Source organism: Leucopleurus acutus, assembly GCF_964270905.1.
Source record: "Leucopleurus acutus genome assembly, chromosome: 4".
NCBI classification, from domain to species: Eukaryota; Metazoa; Chordata; class Mammalia; order Artiodactyla; family Delphinidae; genus Leucopleurus; species Leucopleurus acutus.
Genome location: NC_139146.1, coordinates 152,340,245 through 152,366,916, shown reverse-complemented (window position 1 = coordinate 152,366,916; position 26,672 = coordinate 152,340,245). Strand labels below are relative to the sequence as shown.

At 34.8% G+C, this 26,672-nt stretch overlaps 1 pseudogene across 1 annotated transcript in view; it reads left to right on the top strand.

Moving 5' to 3' along the window:
* The window catches only part of LOC309961171 (ATP-dependent RNA helicase DDX39A-like), a 145,643-nt pseudogene extending 123,828 nt beyond the window's left edge, over positions 1–21,815 (top strand). The window contains exon 2 of the transcript in view: positions 21,232–21,815. The product of the transcript in view is annotated as an ATP-dependent RNA helicase DDX39A-like (transcript). The remainder of the gene's footprint in view (positions 1–21,231) is intronic.
* Positions 21,816–26,672: the final 4,857 nt, after the last annotated feature.

Sequence of the window (26,672 nt, the reverse complement as noted above, 5' to 3'; positions counted from 1 at the left end):
TTTATCAGAGGAGGAGAGGGCTGGGGGGGCGAGCAAAATGGTTGAAGACAGTCAACTGTATGACAATGGACAGTAACTAGACTTGTGGGGTGATCAGTTTATAGAGCACACAGATGTCAAATTATAATGTTGTACACCTGAAACTTTAATAATAATAATATTTCCACAGAAATAATCAAGGTGTTGTTTTCAACTAAATCTCCTAATATAGGAATGTGTGAGTGAACATCTCAGACGTAGCATTAATGGACAGAAACTTAAGATAAGGGTAACTCAGTGAAGCAGATAGGTGACTAATCTCACACAGTGTTTTCCAAGGATCCCTAGCTATCCGGGATAGTAGTATATAATACACATAGCAACAAAAATACTTTGTGATCACAGCACTTTGGGAAGTGCTAGGTGAAAGAGTATAAAATATTTTTGTAACATAAACCTTAGTGTTCTTTGTTTTTGCAGAGTGATTCATGTGACAAATTTTGAATGAATTAACCAAAATGAAGCAAGTTTTACTTCATTTTATGAATTTGGGGCCTGAATTTATGGGTTTAAATTTCTTCAATGATGGAATTGCACACAATATTACACAAATAGGAAGTTATTGTGGAAAGAGCTGTGTAATAAACTAGACATGAGTTCAAATCTTTTACTGCCATTTACTAGTTACATGACCTTGAGCTGTTTAAACTTTATGAATTTTAGTAATCTCATTGGTAAAAACATTTTTTTAAATCTACGTACATTTATCTAAAGAGTTATAAACATAAAAAATAAGGTAAGTAATAGCTATGATCAACTTTTTTATCTATAATTTATCAACAAAAATTCTTAGTCACTGAATGCATTATGTAACTTAAAAAGATGTCATATCTGATTCTGATAAGCTTTCCAAGTGAATTAAAAAATTATAGAATTATAGAGTCCTGGGTTTACAACTCCATTCTAAATGAATCAAAAGTTATGACTTGCCTTTGTGTAAAATACAATTAGACCTACGTTGAATCAGTAACTAACAGAAGAAAAACAATTATTTAGGCAAGTTTCTGAGTTAGAAAAAAAGGTTCAGATGGGGTGATCTTGGCACAGAATGATTCATATATGAAAGTATAAAGCACAAGATTTGAAAAATGATTTTCATGTTTAATTTAGAGAGAAAAAATGAGAGGTCACCGATCAATAAAGAGAAAATCTAAAGGGAAGAAGAGTAGCCATTTAGAGATATTGAGAAGAAAAAACATAATGGATTTGAGCCATTTGGGGAAAAAATGAACATAGCTTTTAAAAACCGAAAAGGACTCAGGAGATTGAGAGCTTCAAAGGGATTTTTCTGTGTGTGAAATGACTATAACTGCTCATTGAGACATTATTCCAGTAATGGGATCAACTGCAGATTCCCACAAATGGTTCTTGACAAGAATCACCTTTGTTAATACTGTATTCATAGTTGCACTGAATTTTGAACTTTAAAAGTAGCATGGATACATCACTTAAGAGTTGCTTTAGGACATTTATTCAATTTACTACAGAACCGGTCCATAGAGAAGATTAATTTATAATGAATTTGAACTTCAACAAATAAAATACCTACCTCTGAAGGAAGATAATGATTATAAAGAAAAATTTCCCCTTTGCCAAATACCTACTGATTAATTCAAGATTTCAAGACACAGATTGAATGTACTTTCTCTGTAAAACTTTTTTTTTTAATTTCCAGAATAGAAATATTTAATTTTCTCATGTTTTAACATAATTATTTTAACATCTTTATTGGAGTATAATTGCTTTAGAATGGTGTGTTACTTTCTGCTTTATAAAAAAGTGAATCAGCTATAAATATACATATATCCCCATATCTCCTCCCTCTGGCGTCTCTCTTCCATTCTCCCTATCCCACCCCTCTAGGTGGTCACAAAGCACTGAGCTGATCTCCCTGTGCTATATGCTGCTTCCCACTAGCAACTCATTTTACATTTGGTAGTATATATAAGTCCATGCCACTCTCTCACTTTATCTCAGCATACACTTGCCCCAGCCCGTGTCCTCACATCCATTCTCTACGTCTGCTTCTTTATTCCTGTCCTGCCTTAGGTTCTTCATAACCATTTTTTTTTTTAGATTCCATATATATGTGTTAGCATATGGTATTTGTTTTTCTCATTCTGACATTACTTCACTCTAACAGACTCAACCACCTCACTACAAATAACTCAATTTTGTTTCTTTTGGGGGCTGAGCAATATTCCATTGTACATATGTGTCACATCTTCTTTATCCTTTCATCTGTCAGTGGACACTTAGGTTGCTTCCATGTCCTGGCTATTTTAAATAGTGCTGCAATGACCAGTGTGGTACACGACACTTTTTGGTTTTATGGTTTTCTCTGGGTATATGCCCAGTAGTGGGATTCCTGAGTCCTATGGTAGTTTTATTTTTAGTTTTTTAAGGAACCTCCATACTGTTCTCCATAGTGGCTGTATCAATTTATATTCCCAACAACACTACAAGAGGGTTCCCTTTTCTCCACACCCTACCCAGCATTTATTGTTTGTAGATTTTTTGATGATGGCCATTCTGACCAGTGTGAGGTGATACCTCATTGTAGTTTTGATCTGCATTTCTCTAATGATTAGTGGTGTTGAGCATTCTTTCATGTGTTTGTTGGCAGTCTGTATATCTTCTTTGGAGAAATGTCTATTTAGGTCTTCTGCCCATTTTTGGATTGGGTTGTTTGTTTTTTTGATATTGAGCTGCATGAGCTGCTTGTAAATTTTGCAGGTTAATCCTTTGTCAGTTGCTTCATTTGCAAATATTTTCTCCCATTCTGAGAGTTGTCATTTTGTCTTATTTATGGTTTCCTTTGCTGTGCAAAATCCTTTAAGTTTCATTAGGTGTTCTTTGTTTATTTTTTTTTTTTATTTCCATTTCTCTAGGAGGTGGGTCAAAAGGGATCTTGCTGTGATTTATGTCATAGAGTGTTCTACGTATGGTTTCCTCTAAGAGTTTGATAGTGTCCGGCCTTACGTTTAGGTCCTTAATCCACTTTTGGTTTATTTCTGTGTATTGTGTTAGGGAGTGTTCTAATTTCATTCTTTTACATGTAGCTGTCCAGTTTTCCCAGCACCACTTATTGAAGAGGTTGTCTTTTCTCCACTGTATATTCCTGACTCCTTTATCAAAGATTAGGTGACCATATGTGCGTGGGTTTATCTCTGGGCTTTCTATCCTGTTCCATTGATCTATATTTCTGTTTTTGTGCCAGTACCATACTGTCTTGATTACTGTAGCTTTGTAGTATAGTCTGAAGTCAGGGAGCTGATTCCTCCAGCTCTGTTTTTCTTTCTCAAGATTGCTTTGACTATTCGGGGCCTTTTGTGTTTCCATACATGTTGTGAATATTTTTGTTCTAGTTCTGTGAAAAATGCCAGTGGTATTTGATAGGGATTGCATTGAATCTGTAGATTGCTTTGGGTAGTAGATTCATTTTCACAATATTGATTCTCCCAATCCCCAAACATGGTATATCTCTCCATCAGTTTGTGCCATCTTTAATTTCTTTCATCAGTGTCTTATAGTTTTCTGCATACAGATCTTTTATCTCCCTAGGTAGGTTTATTCCTAGGTATTTTATTCTTTTTGTTGCAGTGGTAAACGGGAGTGTTTCCTTAATTTCTCTTTCAGATTTTTCATCATTAGTGTATAGGAATGCAAGAGATTTCTGTGCATTAATTTTGTATCCTGCTACTTTACCAAATTCATTTATTAGGTCTAGTAGTTTTCTGGTAGCCTCTTTAGGATTCTCTCTGTATAGTATCATGTCATCTGCAAACAGTGACAGCTTTACTATGATTTTAGGCAGCCTCTCTGCTAATAGGTGGGGTTGTGTTCCTGTCTTGCTAGTTGTTTGGCATAGGGTGTCCAGCACTGTAACTTGCTTGTTGTTGAGTGGAGCTGGGTCTTAGCGTTGAGACAGAGATCTCTGGGAGAGCTTTTGCTGTTTGATATTACAAGGAGCTGGGAGGTCTCTAGTGGAGTAATGTCCTGCAATCTGATCTCCCACCTCAGAGGCACAGGCCTTACACCCAGCCGGAGCACCAAGAACCTGTCATCCACATGGCTCAGAAGAAAAGGGAGAAAAAAAGAAAGAAAGAAAGAAAAGAAAAGAAAGTTTTTAAAAAATAAAAACAAAAAAATTATTAAAAATAAAAAAAATTAAAATGTAATAATAAAAAAGAACAAATGAAAGAAGTGAGCAACCAAAGCAGAAAATATCCCAGCAAGATATATTTTCTCTTGAAACTGGGTAGATCTTTGTAACTGCCTTGATCAAATGGAATATAGCAGAAATAATATGCCATAATTTATAAGGCTACGTTAGAACAGGAAATACAATTTCTGCCAAGTTCTGTCCCTTGGGACACTTACCCTTGGAATCTATGTACCATATTGTAGGAAAGCTCTGACCCACTGAGAGGGCACAAACACTGTATTATAGGTAAAGGCCAAGCTAAGTGACCAGCTTATCAACAAACAGTAAGTATCGACCACCATAGTGTGGGTGAAATGCCTCAGATGAGTTCAGCCCCTACGTGTAGAGTCAGTTCAAGCCCTCAGCTGTTAGTTGAATCCCCAAACATCACTGAACAGAGACAAATGGTCCTCCCTTTGTCTGTCTAAATTCTAATGCTCCATAGAACCTGTGAACATACAAAATGGTTGTTTTACAGCACTGAATTTGAGGGTAAATTTTTTACACAGCAATAAATAATCAGAACAGTAAGGATTATCAAGAGCAGATAAAAAATATGGAATTAATTGATAGAAATAATCCTGAGATTAAAAAAAATTGGTTCAACCACATAGTCAATTTTTAAAAGATGATTAATGCATTAATTGTTTTAAAATAATACAGTAGAAAAAGGTGAGTTTTTATGGACTCATAGTTATAAAAAGATGAGGTTAAATTTTGGTCTCCCATGAGACTAACATCCCTTGAGAACTGAGATCATTATTCAAATTTTTGCATAGGTTCTCAATGTTATTAATCAATAAAAGAACTAATTAATGATTGAAACAATAACTTACTGAATCATGTGATGACATTTCCTTTAAACTGATTAGAATTAATATGGGACATCTAGATTCCTGATAGTCAGAAAGTGATTGTAGGGATTGCGAACTGCTCCTCTCCACACCTCTAAACACATAGACACACACACATAAGATCTTAAAGACATTAAACAAGACACATGAGAGTAAAGATATTTCTGGTTCAAGTGGTTTTGTTTTGGTTTGTTTTGGTTTTATTCTTAATGGCAGGATGAGGATATAATAATATTGCAAATAATTCTTAAATTTTATAATTATACATTTTTTTCATGATTGTTCAACTCTTAAAGCAAGAGTTGTAGTTCTCTACATATAGACTTCAAGCAAGGAGAGCAAAATATTTATGTATAAGTTTTTTGGCTGGTGAATATTAGTGTAGCAAAATCTGGCATTGTACCTGTTCCTCTGTAAACACACACTTTCAAATTATTCAAAATTTAATCAATTTGACACTACCCATCTATAGGCCACCTGAAAATACTGTTTATTCCTAAATTGCTTGAAACAGTTAAGTCACTCGCTTAAACTAAAAACATTTTTGTGAATAAAGCTACTGGTGTTGCATCTGACATCTGGACCAATTATCAGCCCTAGATAATTATGTCCCTTAATGTTCCATGCACTTATTTTCTATCCAGTTCAAACCTTGTAATAAAAACCTCTTTAAATAGGATATACAGCTTTTTTGGATAATGCAAAATCCTGATTGAATTGAAAAGAGAGATGTGATATCACAGAACCATTGTCTGTAAAAAGCAATTACATTTTTAAAGTTTTCATCTTCACTTGCCTTAGAAAAATGTAGGTATTCTATACATAGCCAGTAGGAGAGCAGTGAAAATCTCTAGTGAATGTATTAATGTCTGTGTCACATAAAAATTCCTACTTTAGGTTTCATTAAGTCCCATTCGTTTATTTTTGTTTTTATTTACATTTCTCCAGGAGGTGGCTATAAAAGGATCTTGCTGTGATTTATGTCATAGAGTGTTCTGCCTATGTTTTCCTCTAAGAGTTTTAGAGTGTCTGGCCTTACGTTTAGGTCTTTAATCGGTTTTGAGATTATTTTTGTCTATGGTGTTAGGGAATGTTCTAATTTCATTCTTTTAAATGTAGCTATCCAGTTTACTCAGCACCATTTAGTGAGGAGGCTGTCTTTTCTCCACTGTATATTATGTGCCTCCTTTATCAAAGATAAGGTGACCATAAGTGTGTGGGTTTGTCTCTGGGCTTTCTATCCTGTTTCACTGATCTATATTTCCGTTTTTGTGTCAGTACTATACTGTCTTGATTACTTGGTTACTTGATTATATGGCCTTTATTATGTTGAGGAACAAAAACCATATGATCATCCCAGTAGATGCAGAAAAACTTTTGACAAAATGCAACACCCATTTATGATAAAAACTCTCAGAAAGTGGGCATAGAGGGAACTTACCTCAACATAATAAAAGTCATATATGACAAACCCACAGCAAACATCATTCTCAATGGTGAAAAACTGAAAGCATTTCCTCTAAGATCAGGAACAAGACAAGGATGTCAACTCCCACTACTATTATTCAATGTAGTATTGGAAGTCCTAGACACAGCAATCAGAGAAGAAAAAGAAATAAAAGGAATACAAATTGAAAAAGAAGTAAAACTGTCACTGACTGCAGAAGACATGATACTATACATAGAAAATCCTAAAGATGCCACCAGAAAACTACTAGAACTAATCAATGAATTTGGTAAGTTTGAAGGATATAATATAATGCACAGAAATCTCTTGCATTACTATACACTAACAATGAAAGATCAGAAAGAGAAATTAAGGAAACAAACCCATTTACCATAGCAACAAAAAAATAAAATACCTAGGAATAAACCTACCTAAGGAGGCAAAAGACATGTACTAAGAAAACTATAAAACACTGATGAAAGAAATCAAAGATGACATAAACAGATGGAGAGATATACTATGATCCTAGATTGGAAGAATCAATATTGTGAAAATGAGTATACTACCCAAAACAATCTACAGGTTCAATGCAATCCCTATCAAGCTACCAATGGCATTTTTCACATAGCTAGAACAAGAAATTTTACAATTTGTATGGAAACACAAAAGACTCCAAATAGCCAAAGCAAACTTGAGAAAGAAAAATGGAGCTGGAGGAATCAGGCTCCCTGACTTCAGACTATACTACAAAGCTACAGTAATCAAAACAGTATTGTACTGGCACAAAAACAGAACTATAGATCAATGGAACGGGATAGAAAGCCAGAGATAAACTCAAGTACATATGGTCACCTTATCTTTTCCAAAGGTGGCAAGAATATACAATGGGAGAAAAGACAGCCTCTTCAATAAGTGGTTCTGGGAAAACTGGACAGCTACATGTAAAAGGATGATATTAGAACACACCCTAACACCATACACAAAAAATAAACTCAGAATGGATTAATGATCTAAATGTAAGGCCAGACACTGTAAAACTCTTAGAGGAAAACATAGGCAGAACACTCTATGACATAATTCACAGAAAGATCCTTTTTAACCCACCTCCTAGAGAAGTGGAAATAAAAGCAAAAATAGACAAATGGGACCTAATGAAACTTAAAAACTTTTGCACAGCAAAGGAAACCATAAACAAGATGAAAAGACAGCCCTCAGAATGGGAGAAAATATTTGCAAACAAAGCAACTGACAAAGGATTAATCTCCAACTTCTGAAATAATTGTGATAGATAGCTAGATAGATAGACAGATAGATAGATAGATGACAGATAGATGATAGATAGGTAGATAGGTAGTTTTCATCAAGCAAAATTTATTTGTGGTATCCTTTCAAAAACATCATTATGATTATAAAAGAATATTGTTTCACCTAATGCAAAGCCATTTCTAAATAATTTCCTGCTCAATAAAGATGTTTTTCTTACAAAAGTTAATGCATGTCATTTTGGCCAAAGCAACAGTGGAAGCTGATTACATGTCAGCTACATTAGACAGTGTGTCCTGCTTTATAATTGCTACGCTGGCCTGAAAATCCTGGAGTAAGATTACATGACAGCTGTTTCCCTGTTTGTCCATAAAATTGAGATGTTTGTTTCATAAAGCAATCCCTGTGACCAGAGATTGTTTTTAATATGCAACTAATATCTTTATTGAAATAAGGGAAAATACAAAATGGTTAACTCTCATTGTTCTTGTCCCATCATTTTTATACCTTTGTATGGTAATAACTCTGTGTGTATAGCTTGCATATGTGCTTGTGTTTGTAGAAACATTCTTATATAATACATATAAATTTGTGAATAAAGGTATATATATATTTCTGTTATGATAATAAAAAGTTAGAAAGAGGCCATAGGGAAAAATGATAGAATAGGGAATATAATCCACTATATATATCCATTATATGGACACTTTATTTGCCTTCTATAACATTCAGAAAGTATATTTCTCTACAATGCAAAATTGTAACATATACATTTTAAATCAATTATATCATTAAACTAGACATTTAATTTTCAGTCTGTAGAAGAAATTCAATAAAATAATTTAAAAGAAGTATTTGGCAGCATTTTTCCACGTGCTGAAGTCCTGTCTCTCTCTTTCCGTCCCTACCCTAACTTTTTATATTATCATGCATCATATTGTGTTATTTTAAAATTTTTATATAATGCAGACTTTTTTATATTTGTCAGCTGATGAAGTATTTGTTTCTTTTACTAAATGAAGTGTTTCAAGGATAAGATCATCTCTTTCTCCATCTTTGCATTTCCAGCACCTGAAAGTTGTATATACTTGTCTTAAATCAAGAAACAGTCCTGGTTGAAGATGCCCTCATGCATACAAATGGTATTTAATTGGATAAGATCATAAAGACATGAAAAGATTAATTGGTGAGATTAATTGGAAGCAGCAAAGAAAACCGAACGAAATCTTCCAGCACATTAATAAAGATAACATCCAAAAGTGCATGTTGGATAGAAAGAAGAGTTTTGTATTGCTTACGTTTTTCATGTGAGAGGAAAAAAAGAAAGAGAGATCAGAACTGAGTTTTTCCTTAGTATGTGTCTCAGCATATAAGCAACTCACATATAACAAAGAAATCCTGGGAAACTGTTTGCATGGTTTATCACTGAATGCTCATGCCAAAAAAGTAGAACCTTTTGTTTTGATCACTGATTATTTTGAGATCAGTGGGATAGACAGGAAAAGAAATGTTGAGATCAATATTGATGTATGGCCTATGATGTATGCAACAGGATGGCATTTTGACAACACGTGCATGCCAATGTCTGTCTGTCTTACTCACCAGAAACATCTTGTAATCATACATTTCCTGATCTTATTTTTGTATTGGAGAAAAACATGGCAAAATACAAAAGTTATCACATCGCTCCCACTTGTTACATGTAGAAATCTTTGTGTGGTCTACAAAAATACTTCTCAATCGTTTTCATCATTTTTACTTTAACATTTAAACACACACCAATGGATCCACCATAGTTTTACATAATTTTCATTGCATGAATTATAAACCCATCTTTTAATTTCTCCTAAAGAATGTGTATAGAATGCAAGTGCTTGAAAGTGACATAATTGTTTTAAGTTTACTTCACATAATAAAAATAATAAACCAAATTGTATATCATAGTGACATAAACTGCAAGTTAGGAGACTGCAAACTGTAGCCACCATGCTAGAGCCAGTTGAATAAATATATTCTGAGAATTTTACAGCAAAATGCAACAGACCCAGAATTTTAAGTGTAAAGAGAGTTCGACAACACATTTTTGTCTATTAAAAATGTTATAAACCTAAGATGATATACAATGGCTTTTCAAACTAAAATTTTTTTTATACTCTATTAATATTTTTTGTACAACAACTTTTAACAGACATCAAATAATCCCACAATGCTCAGTGAATATCAAAGAGAAGAGGACCAAAGATGAAAAAATTAGAACCTAACAGTTGAAATAGATTGTAGCTGTTCACTGCTAAATACCTTTAGACAAATTATTGAATTGTAAAATTACAAACAACACTGGTGATTATTTGTGCTGACAGAAAATCCATCCTGAAAAACAAAAGCAACAAGAATGTTTTCCAAATCCTAAAGACCATCTCAGAAAATTGTTCTGTTTTGTTAATTCCTTGAGGAAGGAAAAATAATTTTTAAATATTTGAGCATAAATTGTTGAAGACTAAATATGGAGACACTGAGAAATAAGATAGTTGTATAAGTACGTAATACAGTTGTTACCATCATCACTCACAAATGATAATACAGATTAAAATCATGTCACACACATCACTGAACCAAACTACTTTGCATGATAGGCTAAGTTTCTTACGAGTGGTCTGCTGTATAATTAATAGCTACTTTGGATGAGTCAGTCCTTATCAATACCACCAAATTAAAAACAAAAAATAGCTGCAAAATCCAAAACAGAAATAGATTTTTTCTTAATTGTAGCATTTAGAAGCAGTTTAATATTTATTTTGTTTTTTCCCCTCTATCATAACAATTTACTTGATATAAAAATCATAAGACCCTTATAAGCTAAATTTAGGCTCCTCAAACCTGTACAAAATTTAATTTGATATCAATCTAAGGATCTGAGGAATGAGCAAATAACCATATTACAGCTGAATTTTTTTAAACATCTTTATTGGAGTATAATTGCTTTACAATGTTGTGTTAGTTTCTGCTGTATAATAAAGTGAATCAGCTATATGTATACATACATCCCATATACCCTCCCTCTTGCATCTCCCTCCCACCCACCCTATTCCACCCCTGTAGGTGGTCACAGAGCACCGAGCTGATCTCCCTGTGCTATGTGGCTGCTTCCCACTAGCTACCTATTTTACATTTGGTAGTGTATATATGTCCATGACACTCTCTCATTTTGTCTCAGCTTACCCTTCCCCCTCCCTGTGTCCTCAAGTCTATTCTCTACATCTGCCTCTTTATTCCTGTCCTGCCCCTAGGTTCTTCAGAATCTTTTTTTTTTTGTTTTTTAGATTCCATGTATATGTGTTAGCATATGGTATTTTTTTTCTCTTTCTGACTTACTTCTCTCTGCATGACAGACTCTAGGTCCATCCAACTCACTACAAATAACTCAATTTCATTTCTTTTGATGGTTGAGTAGTATTCCATTTTATCTATGTGCCACGTCTTCTTTATACATTCATCTGTTGATGGACACTTATGTTGCTTCCATGTCCTGGCTATTGTAAATAGTGCTGCAATGAGCATTGTGGTACACGACTCTTTTTGAATTATGGTTTTCTCAGGTATATGCCCAGTAGTGGGATTGCTAAGTCATATGGTAGTTCTATTTTTAGTTTTTTAAGGAACCTCCATACTGTTCTCCATAGTGGCTGTATCAATTTACATTCCCACCAACAGTGCAAAAGGATACCCTTTTCTCCACACACTCTCCAGCATTTATTGTTTGTAGATTTTTTGATACTGGCCATTCTGACTGGTGTGAGGTGATACCTCATTGTAGTTTTCATTTGCATTTCTCTAATGATTAGTGATGTTGAGCATCCTTTCATGTGTTTGTTGGCAATCTGTATATCTTCTTTGGAGAAATGTTGATTTAGTTCTTCTGCCCATTTTTGGATTGGGTTGTTTGTTTTTTTGATATTGAGCTGCATGAGCTCCTTGTATATTTTGGAGTTTAATCCTTTGTCAGTTGCTTCATCTGCAAATATTTTCTGCCATTCTGAGGGGTGTCTTTTTGTCTTGTTTACGGCTTCCTTTGCTGTGCAAAAGCTTTTAAGTTTCATTAGGTCCCATTTGTTTATTTTTGTTTTTGTTTCCATTTCTCTAGGAGATGGGTCAAAAAAGAGCTTGCTGTGTTTTATGTCATAGAGTGTTCTGCCTGCCTATGTTTTCCTCTAAGAGTTTTATAGTGTCTGGCCTTACATTTAGGTCTTTAATCCTTTTTGAGTTTATTTTTGTGTATGGTGTTAGGAAGTGTTCTCATTTCATTCTTTTACATGTAGCTGTTCAGTTTTCCCAGCACCACTTATTGAAGAAGCTGTCTTTTCTCCACTGTATATTCTTGCTTCCTTTATAAAGATAAGGTGACCATATGTGCATGGGTATATCTCTGGGCTTTCTATCCTGTTCCATTGATCTATATTTCTGTTTTTGTGCCAATATCTTACTGTTTTGATTACTGTAGCTTTGTAATATAGTCTCAAACTAAAATGTTTTGATTGACTTTTGCAGTTATGTATCAAATTACAAATGTTCTCAAATCACAGAAAATGACATTGGAGAACCTCTATGTAAATAACTCAAAGAGTAGCTTCCAGTACTTTCTCTTGTTTGAAAGATTATTGTCCTGACATATTGTAATCCGTAAATATTCTAAAAAGATATTCATAAATTTTGAGAATTTAAATCAAATACTAACAAGAAATTTACTATTTTTTGTCTACAAGCTAAATCATTTATGACAAAAACTGATAAAAATATGAAACCAAAACAACGAAATATTAAATTATATTAATTTACTCATAGTAATTTAGATATAATGGAAATATAAATGTCACTCATTTTTAAGGAAAATTACTGAGATTAAAAATTTTTTAAAGAATAAATTTAATTTTTCCATATATTTCCTCTGCAATAGAATATAAAGATTGATATAAAAATTCTGAAAACTTGACATAGATAAAAAGCAGAGGAAGCCTTCTTAAGGTGGTGCACCCCCAACCACTGCCACTATCTTTATCCTAAGCATACTGGGTGTGAAAAAAGAAAACTAAAACTGTATTTGTCTGAGAACAAACAAATAAACAAACAAAAATACAGTTGACCACCCCATGGGGCTATAGGTAATATATATATATAGGAAATAGAAATCTCTGTACATGGTGTTAGGGTTCTTCAGAGAACCAGAACAAATAGGAGCTATTTATATATGAAAGAGAGCGAGAGAGAGAATTGAAGGAATTGGCTCATGCAGTTATGGAGGCTGGTGGGTCTGAGATCTTTGGGGCAGGCTGAAGCCTAAAGACCCAGGGAAGAGCTGATGCAGCAGTTTGAGTCTGAAGTCTGTCTGGACAAAGAATTCCTTCTTCCTTGGGGACCTTAGTCTTTACTAAGGCCATCAGTTCATTGAATGTGGCTCACCCAGGTTATGGTGATAACCTGCTTTACTCAAAGTCTATGGATTTAAATGTTAATCACATCTACAAACTACTTTCACAGCTATATTTAGACTGTTGTTTACCAAATAACTGGGTACAATAGCCTAACCACGTTGATGTATAAAATTAACCATTACACATGGAAAGGTAATGAGTGAAGCAGGTAAAATTTAGAGGCTAGGATTTGAGTTAAACTTTTGCAACAAAATCTGCAATATTGCTAATATCTCTATAGATGGGTAATCACAAATATAAAAATAATAATTCTGGTCTGAGAAACCTAGAAAAACAGATGAAGGTGAAAACAAAACTGTAGTATTGAGAAGTGTGATCGAGAAGGTGACAAAATACACATTCAAGGTGAGTCTACAAAGGACAATCCAAAATATGTGATGAAATTTAACAGTAAGAGAGCAAACAAAAAAAATTGAGATAAATCTGTTTAGAATTCTAATAAATTAGACAACCTTAAAAGAGCTACCCAATGAGTATATATTTATCCTCAAGGAGATAAAGAATACAATTAACTGAAAAATACACGTAATTATGAAAAAAATCCATCCTACTTCAATTGTCATAAGCAAGAAGCAATGAAGAGGGTCAAAGTAAAAATACTAGAAATATAGCTATCATAACCAAGCTATCTCTTCTTGGTAAAAGAAGAGACAGATAGATCAATGAAACAGAATAAGGAGTCCAGACATAAACTCACACAAATATAGCCAACTGATCTTTAACAAAGAAGCAAAGCAATAAGACAAATTTTGCTAGATAACTGGATATCTGCATGAAAATAAATAAAAAAAGAATCTAGACAGAACTTAAACCCTTCAAGAAGGTTAACTCAAAATGGATTGTAGGCCTAAATGTAAAATGCAAAACTGTTAAACTCTTAAAAGATAATATAGGAGAAAATATAGATAACTTTGGACTTGCAACGACTTTTTAGCTACAATACCAAAAGTATAATCTGTGAGGAATTGATTAGGTGGACTTCATTATAATTAAAAACTTCTGTTCTGCAAAAATACAGTCAAGAGAATGGGAAAATAAACCACAGACTAGAAGAAAATATTTGCAAACCACAGTCGACAAAGAACACTTCCAAAATATTCAAAGAACACTTAACACTCAACAGTAAGAAAACATGCAAATTAAATAAAAATGGGGCAAATATCTTAACAGACACCTCACCAAAGAAGATATACTGGTGGCAAATAAACATATGAAAATAGGCACCAAATTATATGTCATTAGGGAATTTGAAGTTCAAACAACGATGAAATATCACTACATGCTTATTAAAATGATCAAAATTCCAAACACTGACAATACCAAATGCTGGTGAGGATGTGGACCTGCAGGAACTCTCATTCATTGCTGGTGGGGATGCAAAAATGGTGCAGCCACTTTGGTAGACAGTTTGGCTGTTTCTTACAAAACTAAACATTCTCTTACCATACAATCCAGCAATCATGCTTCTAGGGTTGAAAACTTATGTTCACACAAAAACCCACACACAGATGTTTATAGTAGCTTTATTCGTAATTTCCAAAACCTGGAAGCAAACAAAGATATCTTTCCAAAGGTGAATGCATAAATAAATTTCAGTGCATCCAGAAATGGAATATTATTCAGTCAGTACTGAAAAAATGGGCTATCAAGCCGTGAAAAGACATGGAAGAATCATGAATGTATATTGCTAAGTGAAAGTAACCAATCTGAAAAGAGTGCATACTTTATGTTTCCAGCTATATGACATCCTGGAAAAGGCAAAACTATGGAGATAATCAAAAAAGCAGTGATCACTAGGCATTAGTGGGGAGGGATGAATAGGTGAAGCACAGAGGATTTTTAGGGCAGTTAAACTACTTTGTATGATACTATAATGGTGGATAAATGTCACTTATACATTTGTCCAAACCCATAGAATGTGCAATGCCAAAAGTTAACTCTAATGTAAACTATGGACCCTAGATGATAATGATATATTAATGTAAGTTCATGGATTATAACAAATGTACCACTTCGGGGAAGGAGTTATAACTTCCTCTCAATTTGCTTTGACCTAAATCTCCTCTAAAAATAAAGTCCATCTGAGAAATCCTGGAAATAAAAAGAAGCCATTGAAATAAATATGTCACACTACAGAATAAATTTTAAATCAATGATATAAAATTGATGAATTGGAAGACATTAATGAGAAGTCACACAAAACACACACACACACATATATATATACAAAACATGTGTGTGTATATATATATATATACACACACATATATATATAAAACTGTTGAAGAAATTATCTGATGTTATATAAAAAGTTTGAAGATAGTTAGAACTGTAAGTATTGCCTAGTAGCTCTATCCCTGCTCTTGGGAAAGTTATTTACCATCTCTGGATTTTGTTTTCCTTAGCTGCAAAATGTGTGTGATTTAATATTTTTAAGACTATAAACACGGTTGATGTTTATACTTAGTATTTTTTTTCATTTTTCCAGCATGAGTAAATTTAAATTTCTATGAAAAGCTGAGAAAATATAGGTACTCTGCAAAGGTAAATTATTAACTAACACATTTTAGACTTTTACCTTTTCATTCCTACTGCTATTACTCTTGTTTAGACACCATTCTTTTCTGCCTGGACTATTATAATAGACTTCAAATTCTAATGTTCACAATGGCCTTCCAATATCATGTTTCTCCCATCTGTAATTAAACTCCCAAAGACTGCTATTAAGGAATGTTATCTTGAAACATAACTCCAAATAACATACTTCTCAGTGACTCTTCTGGGCTTGCAGGATGTCACAATCTTTTGTCTGTATTCAAGGTCTTCATATCCTGACCACAACTAATTTTTCCATCTTCATTATGAAAATACCAACTGAAAAGGCACTCACTGGAAGTCAAAACAATCCATCAGTGGTAGCAATAAAAAAGAAAGTTGATGAAATCTTGGGTGGGGAGGGAAAAGGAACATACATTGAGAAAAGCTCTTTGCTTTCTCTCAATTAATGGAAGCTAATTCAATGAAACCAGGAGCAAACTAGATTGATCATGCATCTATTGCTGGGCAAGGCTTGGGTTGCCCACAGTTTAATTTCTCAGCAATTTCCTGAGAAGTTGTATATAAAGGTCTGTTGTTGAAATGAAGAAAGATGCTGGGAATGGGCTTTCTGATCCTGCTCTGTTGTCAGGTTGGTTTCACCACCCAGGGGCCCACCGTGCCTCTTCCCATTGCTGGGTTTCAATGTGCTTTTCATTCTCTTGGCTGCTTGAGCAAACAGCCATCACTGTTTCCATTGTGAGCTCTTCTCTGTCTGGATCCAAGCCCAAGTTTAGAGAACATGTGCTTGCGACCAACATTTGGCAGCCTGGGTCCCCACTTGGAGTGACTCTCTACCTTTGCCTTTTTCCCATCAAGACAGTTCCTGAATCTGGAGACTGAAGAGCAGGACTGAACACGCTTAGCTCTAAAAGCTGGTTCCTCATCCTGCTGGCTCACTGGGATGAGGGACAAAGAATTCACAAAATTCACACCAAAAGCACACCAACATCCAGAGCAGTCTCTTCATTGGAGACAATCTTTCCCTTAGCCTGATATTTTCTAGTAAAAATATTTAGTTAGGGTAAATTCTTGACCTATGTCTTTATTCCATGTTAACTTCTTAAAGGAAAGAGTGAATTTTGTGGTTGGTAAATGGGGTAGGAAGGATTCTAAGACGGCCCCAAAGATTCCCATTCCCTAGTGTTAATACTCTCTATAATCTCCCATTTTTGTAGGAAGAACCTATAGATATGGTGGAATGCACTCTCACGATGATGTTGCATTCAATGGCAAAGGTGAAGGCATTTTGCAGATGTAAGTAAAATCTTTCATCAGTTTGACATTGAATTAGGTAGGCCTGACCTTACCAGGTGAACCCTTAAAAGACTGTTTAGGCTTTTGTTGAGATCAGCGAGATGATCTATCTGGTCTTGAATAAGCAAGCTCCCATGTGTTCAACAGCAGCAAGAAAATGAGCTCTGTCCACAGTCACATGAACTGGGGAGAGGACCCTGAGCCTCAGCGCAGGCCAACATGACACTGTGAGGTGTGGCTCCTTGCACCCAGGACCCACAAGAGACATGCCTGGACTTCTGACTTACTTGTGAGGTAATACATGAGTGTTGGTTTAAGCTGATAAGTCTGTGGTGATGTTTATGCAGTGATAAAAAGTTAATATAGTAAGTTTGGTATAAGTTAGTGATAAAATATTGTAATATTTTATTATCTGGGAGCTGCCTGACCACAAGCTGCATGGGATGATTCTTTTATGGAAATCCTGTAATTTTTCCAGTTGTGGCCCTAACTAGGTTGGTTAATAAACCCAAATCGGGGATAAGTAGTAGCAAGTTCTCTTCACACATATAAAATCATGCTCTTCACTCAACTTTATTAATAATAAAGGTAAAATTTGGGTATTAATCAATCTAAATCCTGATTCTTTCTCCCATTTGGTTCTGAATTAGTTTGGGGAAAAGAAATACACTTTCTTTGTTAGATGTTTACAAACCCTGAAATCTATAATATTTTCACTTGTCATACAACAATAATGCATTACCAACATTGCACATCATTACTGCTAACCAAGACAATTGAAAGAGAAATGCAGCAACCAGAAAAATAAAGTGCATCATGGGGAAAATGGCATTTCTCTAAAAAATCTAAAGCAATTTCAATGCTATCATCTAAACAACCACCCCTGAGCTTCATTATTTTCTTCCTGATGTGAAATGGGTTGAAAATATAACTTTTCTTTCTTAAATTCACAATTACAAAGACGGTCACAGTAGAAGAAAATCTTTATGAACACCGTGTCCTTGAATGATGTCAGAGTTGTTGTTTGAAATGAATTTGCATAACTGCCAGCCTTGAGTTTCCTAAACGTCTTTGGCAGAAATAGTGTCCCAATTGTTTTCTCCAGAACCAAGATGACAACGTTCTTAAATAAAATTGTCATTAAATTTCCTTTTGAATTCTGACTGCATGATTGAATAAATATTATCTGCTGAAACTGGCTGTGAAGATAAGTATTTCATGACAGTTAATATATTTCATATGCAAATGTTTTGGCCTCTCTCTATATCGGAAGCATGGAAAAAAAACACTTGCTATCTATTTAATTTAGAATGTAATATCAAATCAGATGCATAGCTTCCTGAAATCAAATACCTATTTTATTGTATCATTTTTATTAAAATGACACATTTTGTACTGAGGACAATTCAGTGATAATATGCTGATTTCCATATGTATGAAGTACTACCAGAAAGAAATACATCTTCTTATATATAAATTATTCAAGTAAAATGTGAAGTTTTTACAATATGTATATATGAACTTTTTACATATTTATGTATATATATATATAAGTTTCCAAATTTTCATCTGAATTTCTCCTCACAATTAAATTATCATATATTTTGCCATAAATATCCTTGGATTCCTTGTACCATTAAAAATATATATATTGCTTCTTCTATTCATAAAACCTCTCTGTTTAGATTATTTTGAATTGACCCTCACCTGATTTACTGTGTATATAATTTGCTTAATATCATAATTTATTCCTCAATTAAAAAAATAAATATCACTTGTTTAAAGATTCATAGGACTTATTTTTCCACAGACTAGAAGTTTTAGGTCTAATAACCATTTTAAATTAAAAGTATGCTGGATGAGAAATACATTCGTATTTGTAATTTAGAAATATGTAAATTATTTCTCATTCCCTGAAAGCTGTTTTCTTAATATCAATTGCCCTCTTTCCTAGACAGAGAGGCATTGGGTTTTGATGTTATTTGTACGAGTAAGGAATAGTCTTTGTAAAAATTCCCACTCTTCTTTAAATGTGTAATTTTGTTATTATCCCATTTTATGGTCAGCCTACTTTGAGTCTTCCCCAAATTCCCCTTTTGTGTGCATTGCTAGTCCCCTTCCTAATTAGTGCTGTGATTGTTGCTTTCTTAAAAGTGCACCAATATATCTTCTCCTGTAAAATACAATTGCTTTTTATATTTCTGGAACTAAAAACAGAGGATTCTAAAAACACAGCAACACAGAAAAAAATATTTGAATTCTTAGAAACACTAAATCTCTGAAAGAAAGGATAAGTAGGAAAACAAAAGGCCAAGGATCCAGAGGTGGGGAAAGATGCAGAATTAAGAGATAGAAAGTGGAAGGAGGGGGTGAAAAACTGAGGTGTTTGATGCAAGAGGACAGAATGATAACCTTGTGTCCTGTGATAGAAGATAAAGGTGAAAAAGGACCATAAGCTTCGTGAATGTTGAGAAGTATGAAAAAGAAGACATGAAAGTGACAGTGAACAAAATGACCCCATTGTATTTGGAAAGAAAAAAGCATTTTCTGCAAAACTGTAGACAAGGAAGTTAAATCACATGGAGACTGAACAAATATTTAATCTATTATCTCAAATTTGGTCTCAATTATGTTTATTCCTATGGAAAATAAACTAATGTTTTAATACTTATTTTTCTGTTCTGTAAAAAAACAAAAGGATAAGTTTTGTGATTTTCTAATAAATTACATACTTATTTCTATATCACTCTATTATCAGATAGTCACAATAAATATTAAATGGAAAGTCGAGAAATTAGAAGGAGAAATTTAGGGACTGTAGTTTTAAGTTATATAAAACAGTCTAGCACTTTACCCCAGTGTAGATCCCTCTATCAGTTAGGGTTCCCCGGAGAAACAGAACTAATAATTATACAACGTGTGTGTTTGCTGTGGGGAGGAATAAATTTCCTCCACCCTTCTGGGCTCTTCTGGCTGCTCTAAGAATTAGATTAACATGAGGCAGATTAACAGAAAATCGAACAATGGAGAGACCCAGGAAAACTAACTCACCGCGATGGTTGAAATTCTCACTTTAAACACTGTCTTCAGCGGCTACTTCCCACTAGCTATCTATTTTACGTTTGGTAGTGTATATATGTCCATGCCACTCTCTCACTTTGTCACAGCTTACCCTTCCCCCTCCCCATATCCTCAAGTCCATGCTCTAGTAGGTGTGTGTCTTTATTCCCGTCTTACTCCTAGGTTCTTCATGACCTTTTTTTTTTTTTTTCCTTAGATTCCATATATATGTGTTAGCATATGGTATTTGTTTTTCTCTTTCTGATTTACTTCACTCTGTATGACAGACTCTAGGTCCATCTACCTTACTACAAATAACTCAATTTCGTTTCTTTTTATGGCTGAGAGATCAGCTAGGTGGTTTGTGACCACCTAGAGGGGTGGGATAGGGAGGGTGGGAGGGAGGGAGACACAAGAGGGAAGAGATATGGGAACATATGTATATGTATAACTGATTCACTTTGTTATAAAGCAGAAACTAACACACCATTGTAAAGCAATTATACTCCAATAAAGATGTTAAAACAAACAAACAAACAAAAACACACCGTCTTCAGCTAAAGACAAAAGCTTCTGTTGCGGGTGGGTGGTCGGGACTTCCGAGGGGAGGAAGGCAATTCATGGAAGATGGAGAAGCAAATGTTTGGTAAACAACTGTTTGCTGGGCCACATGGAGACAATGGGACACAGAGTGGACTTTGATCTCTAGGCCCTGTTCCCCCACCACTCCTAGCCCACATTTTGCAGACATCTCCAGTGACGGTTTTATTCCAGGAACAGTACCATAAATCTAAAGGCAGGCAGTTAAGGGGGCGATAACAAGAAAGACCTCCGGAGTCGTGTTTTTTTTTTTTTTAAATAACCAGCCTAGATTAATCCTCTTGTCAAAGAGACACAATTAGGGGTGACAAACTGTGCTGCCCTAAAGTCTCACGTTTGAAACTTCTCCAAGTCTCAGAGTCCAGAAGCTGAGTCGGTAGATTGTTCCATCCCACTGAACCAGTCTCTTAGTCCTGACCGTAGTTGTTCCTGCCCGTCTGCAGGAAGTTCAGGCAAGACCCCATGGAGGTGTTTGTGGACGACGAGACCAAGCTCACACTGCTTGGGCTGCAGCAGTACTACGTCAGACTTCCTGTAGAAGAACTGCAAGCTCTTTGATCTTGTGGACGTGCTGGAGTTTAACCAGGTGGTGATATTTGTGAAGTCGGTGCAATGCTGCATGGCCTTAGCCCGGCTCCTCATGGAGCAGAACTTCCCAGCCATTGCCATCCACAGGGGCATGGCCCAGGAGGAGCAACTGTCATGTTATCAAGCCGTTCAAGGACTTCCAGTGGTGGATCCTGGTGGCCACCAATCTGTTTGGCTGAGGAACGGACATTGAGCGTGTCAACACTGTCTTCAATTATGACATTCCCAAGGACTCGGACACCTGCCTCCACCATGTGGCCCGTGCGGGTTGCTTTGGAACCAAAGACCTGGCCATTACTTTCGTGTCTGATGAGAATGATGCCAACATCCTCAGTGATGTCCAGGACAGGTTTGAAATGAATGTGGCAGAGCTTCCAGAAGAAATAAACATCTCCACATACATTGAGCAGAGCCGGTAACCATGTGCCCTGATGTCCCAGAGCCGCCCTGCTTCCCATGTGTTGTTTCAAGTCCTCTTCCTAGGTGACAGTGGGTCTTTCTTTTTACTGTTTAAAAGCTGTAGATTTGTGTAAGAATAAATTTTATTATGGAAAAATTCAGTTCAGAAGGTGGTGATGGAGATATGCTCTCACAGTAAGGCCTGTGTGGTGCTAGAAACCAGGTATTTATTATTATTATTTTTAATAGACCTTTATTGGAGTATAATTGCTTCACAATACTGTGCCAGTTTCTATTGCACAACAAAGCGTATCAGCCATATGCATACACACATCCCCATATCCCCTCCCTCCTGAGCCTCCCTCCCACCCTCTCTATCCCACCCCACTAGCTCATCGCAAAGCACTGAGCAGATCTCCCTGTGCTATATTGCTGCTTCCCACCAGCCAACTATTTTACATTCGGTAGTGTATATATGTCAGTGCTACTCTCACTTGGCCCCAGCTTCACCCTCCCACCCCATGACATCAAGTCCATTCTCTATGTCTACCTCGTTATTCCTGCCCTGTAATTAGGTTCATCAGTACCTTTTTTTTTTTTTTTAGATTCCATATATATATGCTTTAGCTTACAGTATTTGTTTTTCTCTTTCTGACTTACTTCACTCTGTATGACAGACTCTAGCTCCATCCACCTCACTACAAATAACTCAATTTTGTTTCTTTTGATGGCTGAGTAATATTCCAATGTATATATGTATCACAGCTTCTTTATCCGTTCATCTGTTGATAATAAGAGGCATCTCTATGGAGACTAAAGAAAAACAAAGGTTAATGATTGGAGCAATGTATAAACCAATGTCTAAGCCCAGGAGGCAGCCAGCTGAGAAGATTTCTAGATGTCAGGACTAAAGCGTCTTCAGATCAAGTGAGGGCAGACAGCGACAATCTGACAGATTTTCCTGGTTTGAAGTTGAATGTCTCTGATGATGTCATCAGGTGTTCAGGTAAACTACTGAGTGACCCACACAGCAACAGGCATGAAGATTGTATCTAGACATGAGCTATTGTGATGATCTCTCTTAAATTTGTATCAAGTTGTTCAGCTTCAGTTCGCTGGGCTCCAGGAAAAGCACGACTTTAGCTCTCTGAGACTCCAAATAACAAGTAAAAGAAAAATTGGAAATGTTAGTTTGGAGAGCTGTAGCCAAATTCTGAGGAAACTAGGAGAATCTGTGATCCAATCCAGTAACCAGGTGGAAAACAAAACCTCTAAGATGATTAAGGAACTAGAATCTAATATCCACTATTGAAACGTAATTTTTTTTCTAAATTTACCCTCATTTTTTTTAAATCAACGATAGCCAAATTAGGCTAATTTGTCTTCAGAAAATGTCTAGTTTCAATAAACTTGGCCTGATTACTTGCATAGTCCAGAAAGAATAGCAACTGACCATAAAGGCTCTTTTAAATTTGCTTTGCTGGAACTTTTCATAAGGAATCTCTAGGTTGAAATTTTAAATACCTCTCAAGGCCAGGAGGCCAAGAAGCCAAGGGTTTGCCATCAGACTTGCCTGTAATACCTATAGATTTGGGTGAATTTCTCTCTTCTTGAGGTCCCCAAAATATCCTGAGGTTCCTGCACCTGCCAGAAAGTGATCTTCCTTACTCACCTAACATGGGTGCTGGGAATCAGGTAGGCAAAGTACCTGCCTGTTTTCCAAAAGGCTTTATGGCTACATAGAGTCAAACTAAGTTCCTTAAAGCTGTCTGGTTATATCCGATTCTGTTCACATTCTCAAATATGACATTATAGTCAAAACCTTGGTAATATAATGTTTCGAAATGTGTCCTGTCACAATGAGAGCAGATTTTTAGTGAACTTATGTAACTAACAAAAATTGTCAGGAACATAAGACTATTCACTAAGCGCTTTCAAATGCTGGAGGGATCAAGTAGGGAGAATGTTTCAATTCTGCTTACCAAGATATACTTTATGAAATTGTGGTGGGTCACAATTATCTTATTTTCCTTATAACTGGAAAACAAAGATTAGAAAGCTAGTAAAATGTCAGGAAAAGTTATGACAATTATAATCATATTCATTGGGTCATTCAGTGCCATGTAATTAATTCTTGTTGAACTTGATTTTTTTCTTAGCAGTTTCATGAAGTTATCAGGTTTTCCATTAGAATTCTCTAATTTTTTACCGAGTTCAGTGTTATGATCTGAAAGTTATCAGAAACCTATAATTGTCCAAAAGACCTTGCTACGAATTTTCTTGACGATAAAGAATTTTTGCAAAAGCATCAAAGTAAAATGATAACTGTCTACAAATGTCAAAAGACATAATGGCATACAGATCTGAGTACAATACAATTAATTTAAAAGATTGTCATTTCTGTGACATATAACATTTTAAGATAACTAGAATTAAGACTGTTAACATTTTACCAAGACATATCAGATTTTAGGAATGTCATATAAATTTTAGAACACATATTAATAACATTCATGCACACAAAACAACCTACAAATGTTTAATATTGCTTATGTGACAATGCTTCCCATGTAGTTTAATATGCTAAATAAGCCTTATTAGTTTAGTATAACTCTTTGAGGTTGTCGACAAAAAATTAATCGATTGATCTAAGAAAGAAATGGAAAATTTTATTCAAGCCAATTGAGGGTTATAACCCAAGGATAGCATCTCAGAAAGCTCCAAGAACTGTTCTTCCCATTAAGTCAAGGCAGTTATATAACATTTTTGACACAGAGGGCTATACATTAAATGACATATCATTGACTGTTTATGTATTCCAGATCTAAGTGTCATCATGGCCCCTTACAAGATCAAGAAAAAATGTTATTTTTTAAGAAGTTGTCTTGTTGATGCTAAGAGAATGTTGCTCTTTATGATAGAGCATGTATTTCTGCTGATGGGAGTTTTGGTCAATGCATAATGCAGATGTACAATGCACAGGAGAGGGAAGAGAGGACACCAAAGGGCAGAGAAATATTTTTTATGTTTAAATTCTTCTTCTTGCCATAAAATCTGAATTTTATTTCACACTTGTCATCCCTACCTTAAAATCATCACACAAGTCACAAGCTAGCATCTGACTTTAGCTGCTTCTCTACTGTACACATCATCAACTGTCATGAATATAGCTCCAAAAAAATAACTCACAGGAAAATAAGATACATCTTTTGTATGCCACAGCTGGAAGAGAAACAGAAGGTAGATCAGATGAGGCAGAAGTAATATATGTGATAAACGATAATTTAAAATAAGCATATTCATTATTCACAAAGAGGTAAGGGAAGATTGGAGCAGTAAAAATGCACAGGAAGTCATAAAAGCCAAACAGAAACTACTATTAATAAAAAGCAATAATGAAGATAAAGAACTCAACAGATGGGCTGAGTTCTAGAATGAAAACCAGAGAAGGATGGATTATTGACCTGCAAGATTAGGCAAAATAAATTTCTCAGAAGCTGATAGGAAGAGAAGAAGAAATTTTAAAAGTAAAAGAGATATGGAAGTTGGAAGTATAATTGCCAGTACGTATACCACAGATTTTCAAGAAATAAAGAGTAACCCAACTGTCCATTGACAGATGAATGGATAAAGAAGATGTGGTACATATACACAATTAAATATTACTCAGCCATACAAAAATAACGAAGTAGTACCATTTGCAGCGACATGGATGGACCTAGAGATTATCATACTAAGTGAAGTAAGTCAAACAGAGAAAGGCAAATATAATATGATATTGCTTATATGTGGAACCTAAAAAAAAGATAAATGAACTTATTTATACAACAGAAATAGACTCACAGACATAGAAAACAAACTTATGGTTACCAAAGGGGATAGCAGGGGTGGGAGGAGAGATAAATTAAGAGTTTGAGATTAACATATACAGACTACGATACATAAAATAGTCCAACAGCAAGGACATACTGTATAGCACAGGAAAGTATATTCAAAACATTGTAATTAACTATAATGGAAAAAACCCTGAATATATATATATATATATATATATATATATAACTGAATCACTTTGCTGTACACCTGAAACTGACACATTGTAAATCAACTATATTTCAATAAAAAATTAAGAAAACAAGAAACAAAGAGTGATAAGGTATTTCTTTAATAATATGTATGTTATCTTGGTTGGATTTAGGTATAAATGTTATAATGTCTACATAAAAAGAATTCAAAAGCTTTTGTACATGTTCTATGCTTTGGTACAATTTAAACAGCATTAGCCTTATATGTTTCTTAAACTTTATATGAAATTTTCTCTGAAAAACCATGTGGACCGAATGTTTTAGTAGAAGCAGAGATAGCTCATTAATTTTTTCTCTTATTTCTTAGTGATAACTGGTAGTCTTAGATTTATCTCCCCTCTGCCCTTAACTCTGAAAATTTATGTATTTTGAAAATTACCTAGTTTTGTCAAAAACTACAACCGTAATTTTTTTCCACTGTAAACTGTATGCAACACTTTTGCATTTATAGAGGATTTTGAAGCACCTCCCCCTTCTTAGTAATCTGAGGTTAGAGACTTCTCCAATTTTCTTTCAAGTTAAAATTATGTTCCTGTGTTTTTTCCCTTGATACTTTATAATGACATCTGTGAGGAAAGGGAGGTAGATAATTCTCCATCATATTAAATCAGAAATAAAAACTGGAAAACCAGTTTTCATTTTAATAGACTATCTTGCAGGTTTGTATACTCTACAAAGTCAAGCTGTATTTTTCTTTACACTATAGAGTTACTTACTGAATAGAAACAACAGTTATCCATTTTGGTAAGATACCATTTTTAGAGAGCAAAAAACAACTAGAAAGATCATCAG